The sequence below is a fragment of the Elephantulus edwardii genome, unplaced genomic scaffold (assembly GCF_000299155.1).
Source record: "Elephantulus edwardii isolate Elephantulus edwardi_28Jun2011 unplaced genomic scaffold, EleEdw1.0 scaffold00057, whole genome shotgun sequence".
Classification (NCBI taxonomy): domain Eukaryota; kingdom Metazoa; phylum Chordata; class Mammalia; order Macroscelidea; family Macroscelididae; genus Elephantulus; species Elephantulus edwardii.
In genome coordinates this window covers 15,996,914-16,002,857 of record NW_006399807.1, presented here as the reverse complement: position 1 = coordinate 16,002,857, position 5,944 = coordinate 15,996,914, and the positions used below count along the sequence as shown (strand labels likewise).

The window sequence follows — 5,944 nt, the reverse complement described above, 5'->3', positions numbered from 1 at the left end:
CATTCAGAAAGAGTGAGTAAAGTATATAGACGGGGATAATTTTGCCAAAAAAGTATAGATGGAATCTGTTGGTGAATTTCTAAATGTAAAATCACTGAATCTCACTGCAGAGAAAACAACTGGTGAAACACTTCAGCTTTAACTCAGTGCTGCCCTTATGAAAGAGGAAGATTATGTCTTGAATTATGGACTCAAACTCATACATCCCTGTCAGAAAACCTGGAACCCATCTCTCAGTTACTGGGGTGCTGTAATTAGAGACAAAGGACTCATTCCCTACATCTTCCTTCGACTTTAACACCCCAAAATTGTGTGATGAGGATGATAATGGGGCATGCTGAGCTCTCAGATACATTGTTGTTAGGTGCCATCGAGTATGACTAATAGCAACCCTATAAACAAAAGATCTGAACCCTGTTTCATCTTGTGTCATCCTCATACTTCTGACACATAAGAGCCCATTGTGGCAGTCACCTGAGGGTCGTCTTCGCCTTTGCTGACTCTTGACTCTCCTAGCAACATGCCCAAAGTATGTGAGGCAAAGCCTCCTCATTCTTGCCTCCAAAGAGCACTCTGGCTGCCCCCTTTCCAAGACATATCAGTTTGTTCTCTTGGCCATCCATGGGATGTTAAGTGCTCTATTCCAATACCACAACTCAAAGGCATCAGTTGTTTTGCTGTCATTCATTATCCAAGATGCATAGCAAGTAATCAGAAAGACTGTGGCCTGAATCAGCCACACCTTAGTCCTCAATCAAGCATCATTACTCCTCAATACTTTGGAGAGGCTGCTAACTGCAGACTTTCCCAGTGCAATGCATCTCCTCATTTCCTGACTGCTGGTACCAGGGGTGTTAATTGTTCCAAGCAAGATGAAGCTCTTGACAGTTTCAGTCTCCTCTCCATCGTGATGTTGCCTAGAGGTCCAATGGTAAGAATCTTTTCTTGACATTGAGATGGTGATAGGAAACCCCGTGAGACAAAAAAATAATATTTAACATAATTTGACCATTCATTGTGTCAAGAGAACCAGGCAGGAAGTCAGACCTCACTTGAAACCAGAAGAGTCATAGGTCATAAATGCCTGTGAGATGCTGCAAGCTGACCTGGAGCAGCATGTTTTCCCGCTATAAGAAAGAATTTTAATTAGTAGCCAGATTTACAACTGAGGCACCAACGTCATTCTACTTAGCCCATTTACTTACTGAGTAGTAGATTGAGAGCCCATCCTTTGAAGATGTCTACAATGATACAACATGGGGCCTGTGAGCAACTGTAATAACAAAGGAAAAAGAAAATCTTCTTACATCATTCCCCAATACAAAATACCATTGGTTTTCTGTCTTTTTTTTTCTTTATTATTATTTTGTGTGCATGTACCGTCAAATCAGATCTGACTAGTACAAGAGGATATTGCGCCTCCTTCTCTGGCAGAGCATCTGGTGGATTCGAACCGTGTTCCTCTGGGATTGCAGTGCAGCTTCTTGCCACTAGGCCACCAGAGCTCCCCTGGTTTTCTGTCTTAAAGACTCTGTTCCCTAACCTTTCAGTTTCACACCATATTTTCCCTCCTTTTTACAGCAAGAGTTCTTAGAAGATGTCCATATATGCTGCCCCAGGCTTCAGATCCTTTTCATTATCTCTTAAATGTTTCTGTCAAGCTTTTGCCTTCATTCTCTGCAAATCTACTGTGGTCAAGGTTACCTACCAGTAACCTCTGCATTGGTAACTCCAGGGTACAAACCTCAGCCTTCATTTTGGCTTATCTGACACAATTACTTTCCTTGCGTCCTCAATACACTCTATTAAGCTTGGTTTCTTCTTTCCTTAGATTTCCCCCTCTTCTCCCCAACTCTTAACTTTGGTCAATTGTCTACCCACAGTCCTTGGTACACTCCCATAATAATCCTGTAGCTTGAAATGCCCTCTGTCTGAGGAGAGATCCCTAGTTTTTATGTCTTCTGTATAACTTAAATTCAGACTCAAAGCCAATATTCTGACATTTTCATTACTGTTCACTTCAAATATAACAAGTCGAAAAGAGAACCACTATCTCCCAAACCTACATCACATGCATTTGCTCCCACTTCAAGTGATAGCAACTGAATTCTTCCAATTGCTTAGGCTGAAAACTAGGAAGTATCACTAATACTTTAATTTCTTACATAGCCCACATAAGAAAACCCCTCTGATCGCACATCTACGTTAAAATACACCTAAGTTGGACCACTTCTCAAAACCTCCTCAGCAACCAGGTGGTCTTCAGTTATCTCTCTCCTGAAATACTGCAAACATTGTCTAACTCCATTGTTACTGTTTGTTGTTAAGTGCCGTCAAGTTGTAGATCACTCAAAGCGACCCTATGAACGAAAAATCTGAACACATAACTTTGGTCATTTCTCCCTGGTCATAGAGTTTCTGGAGACAAGCCATTTCAGAAGTGGATGCCACTCCTACTTCCAGGCTTGTTTTAATCGGGAAACTCCACCAAACACTGTCCACCATGGGTGACCATTATCTAACTCCATACCTACTTAATTTTTCTAAGTTGCCGCCATCTTCCATTATCTCTCCTCAACAAAATGGCAAACATGCTTCCTTTAAAATGTTATCATACCATTTCTCAGTGGCTGCCCATACCGATAGAGTTGTTGTTATGTACCACAGAGTTGGAACTGACTGATAGGTAACCAACCCACTGGCAAGTTTTCCAAGACAGTTAATTGCACGGGAGGAGACTGCCCATCCTCCTGCAGAGCAGTTTGGTGGCTCGAACTGTGTGCCTTTGGAATTGGCTGCACAGCTTCTTGCCACCAGGCCACCAGAGCTCTCTATGCTCTTTAGAATAGAAACCAAAATCCTGTCAGTGGCCTACAGGTCTTGGGCGCTATCATTAAATTACTTTTCTGAGCTCCTTGCTTGTATTCTCTAGCTCATTCACTGTGCTGCAGCCTCTTTGCCGGTCCTCACATGTACCACACATGATCCTGTCTTTAGGGTTCTGCACTTGCTAGGTTCCCTGCCTGAGAAGCTCTGCCCTCACATGGCCAATTCCACACAACCCTCAAGGTTTTGATCAGATTTCACCTTCTCAGTGAATTCTCCCCTGAGTATGCCACCCAACTTCCTTACTCCCTATTTTGTCCAGTACAGTTAGCCCTTCTAACATATTATAATTACTCATTTCCCAAATTATAATCTTCAGATTTCCCCACTCCCATTTATTATCTTTCTTCACCATCCTAAAATGTAAGCTTTATGAGAAGAGGAATTTTTGTCTCTTACTCTCTTCATAAATAAATACCTACCTCTCACAGTGTCATTGTAAATGCTTAGCAAGTAATTGAATGAAGGAAGAAGTTCAAGCTGCTTTGAAGGAAATAGCAAAAAATAAGGCCCCAGGAATAGATGGTATACCAATTGACATATTTCAGCTATCAGATGCTGCCCTGGATGTGCTCACCAAGTTGTGCCAAGAAACATTGTTACAGTGACTGTAACAATGGGTTCAATCAAATCAGAGATTGTAAGGATGGTATAAGACAGGGCAAGGGTCACATGTCTTGCTTATAAGGTCTCTGTGTGTCATAGGTGACTCAGTGGCACCTGCAGCAACAACAACTTAACAGATTTTTATAGTACTTAACATTGGAAACTTTGGTTACTTTGGTAACTTCCATCAGTTACTGTCAGGCTAGCAAGAACAGTCACATGGTTTAAAGCATAATGATGTTTTAAATTAGAGTCCCCGTAGGACACAGCACACTCAAAATAACTCAAGGATAGTTTAGCGAAGGGATCCTTCACAGACGTTTGGGTAGAGTGTAAAGGTACTGCAAAGGATCGTGCAGTGCATAGGGCTGAGATGCGAGGGACGACGAGATTGCCCATACCTGGAAGCAGTAAGTCCTGTGTTGACTATCTTGTCCTTTGCTCTCTATCTTGTCCAAGGTTGGTGACCTTGACTTGTGGTCAAGAGATGGAAGGAGGCTGTTGTTGTTAAATGGAGACGTCCAGGGGAACCAGTATCCTGATCTCATTCTTCCACTTTGTTTTGCAGAGTCCTCCCTTTCCTCTTCTTTCTCACTTGCTTGAAAATTATGAGGTATTCTCACATGAGACAGATGTCTTCCAAAGGAATGCTTGCCCATCTTGGCATCTTCCCTCATATCTCTGCCTTGCTTCTAGGCCCAGAACCTCTCAAGAATCAAAGCTCAGACAGAAGTTAATGATTTGCTTAATCCTGGCAAAGTCAAAGTTTCATTATGAAAGTAATCCCAAGATCTTTTACATCAAGCTACCTCACTGTGTGCTAAGATGGTCTCATTTATAAATGAATCTCAAGTTTCTCTTTCTCAATAGTCAGCAAACATGGGAATGGGTGGTTGTTGTGCTGGAACTGACCCATAGCTGACCCTCCAAGCGATCTTTCAGAGAGAGTTTAATCATGCAGGAGGAGATTGCCATCTTTCTCCCATGGAGCAGCTGGTGATTGGAACTGCATCCCTTTTGGATAGCAGTGCAACTCCTTTACCACTAGGCCACCAGAACTCCCTGGTAGGTATGTATTCAATATCTCCTTACAAAGAGCCAACTTAGAATGTTAACTCACTGCATCGTTGGGTGCTATTGAGTCAACTCTGACTCAAAGTGACCCCATTAGACAGGTTAGAACTTCTTCCGTGGAGTTTCCAAAGCTGTAATCATTATGGGAACAGACTGTCACATCTTTCTGCCACAGAACAGCTGGTAAGTTTCAAATTACTGAGGTTTGGTTAGAAGTCAAGTGCAGTACAACTGTGCCACTAAGTCACTACCAAGCCCGTTTTCTCATCATTCGTACTTTTCCTTTAGCAGGAGCTCCTACTTGATGGTAGAGTATATAACATAACAACATAACATAACATAACATAACATAACATAACATAACATAACATAACATAACAATATCATGAACAGTCCAGCATGTTGCTGCACACTTTATATATGCCTTCTCTCAACACAGTACTTTGTAACATGCTTGCTGTTGTTTAGAATAGTAATTAAACAAGTTTATTTCTACTAATAAGGTGAAATTGAAATAGCTTATCTTAACACTAAAGACAAATTGCACTGGGAAAATCTTCTGTCAGGGACCTCTCCAGAAGACTGAGAATGATGTCAGTCTGGAGACTAACGTGCCCCTGATCCAGGTCATGGTCTTTGCAATTACTTGCTATGCATCAGAGAACTGGACAGTCACTAAGGATGACAGAAGAAGAATCAGTGCCTTTAAGTTGTGGTGCTGCAGAAGAGTCTTGAACATACATCATGGACAACCAAGAAAACAAATAGTTCTGTATTGAAGAGGATGAAACCAAGTTTCTCCTTGGAGGCTAGGATATTATTATTTTTGGGGGGTAGATTTTTTCTCATATGTTCTAATTTTTTTTTCTTACAATGTTATGGATGATTGTGGGGTTTTTTCCCCATTGGTTTGCTTATATAGTTTGGTATACATTGCATTTTACACTATTCTTCATTTACACTGTGTTTTATATAATCATTCTCATACATCATATTTCATAAAATCAGTTACCATTGGACCTTGCCAATCATTATCCTTTTTTGCTAAGATCCTTCCCCTTTCTCTGCCCCCCTCCATCCACACACCAAGCTGTGCAACCCTATGGTTTCAACCCTACCTATCCTCACCCCTCTTTTCCAACCCCTCCTCCTATTGAGTTCCCATATATGTTTTCCTAGTTATCCTATTTTTTTACAATAATGGTCATATGCAGTATTTGTCCTTATGAGACTGCATTCGTTCACTCAGGATAATGCTCTCCAGCCTCTCCCAAGTTACATAGTATTTTTCAAAATCATTGCTTCTGCATTCTGGATAGTGTTCCATTTTGTGAATGTACCACAATTTCTTTTCATTGTAATATTTTTGCTTTGTCAT

At 41.2% G+C, this 5,944-nt stretch overlaps 1 pseudogene; it reads right to left on the bottom strand.

The window, feature by feature from the left end:
* Nucleotides 1-1,067: 1,067 nt before the first annotated feature.
* The window catches only part of LOC102864452, a 17,960-nt pseudogene continuing 13,083 nt past the window's right edge, over nucleotides 1,068-5,944 (bottom strand).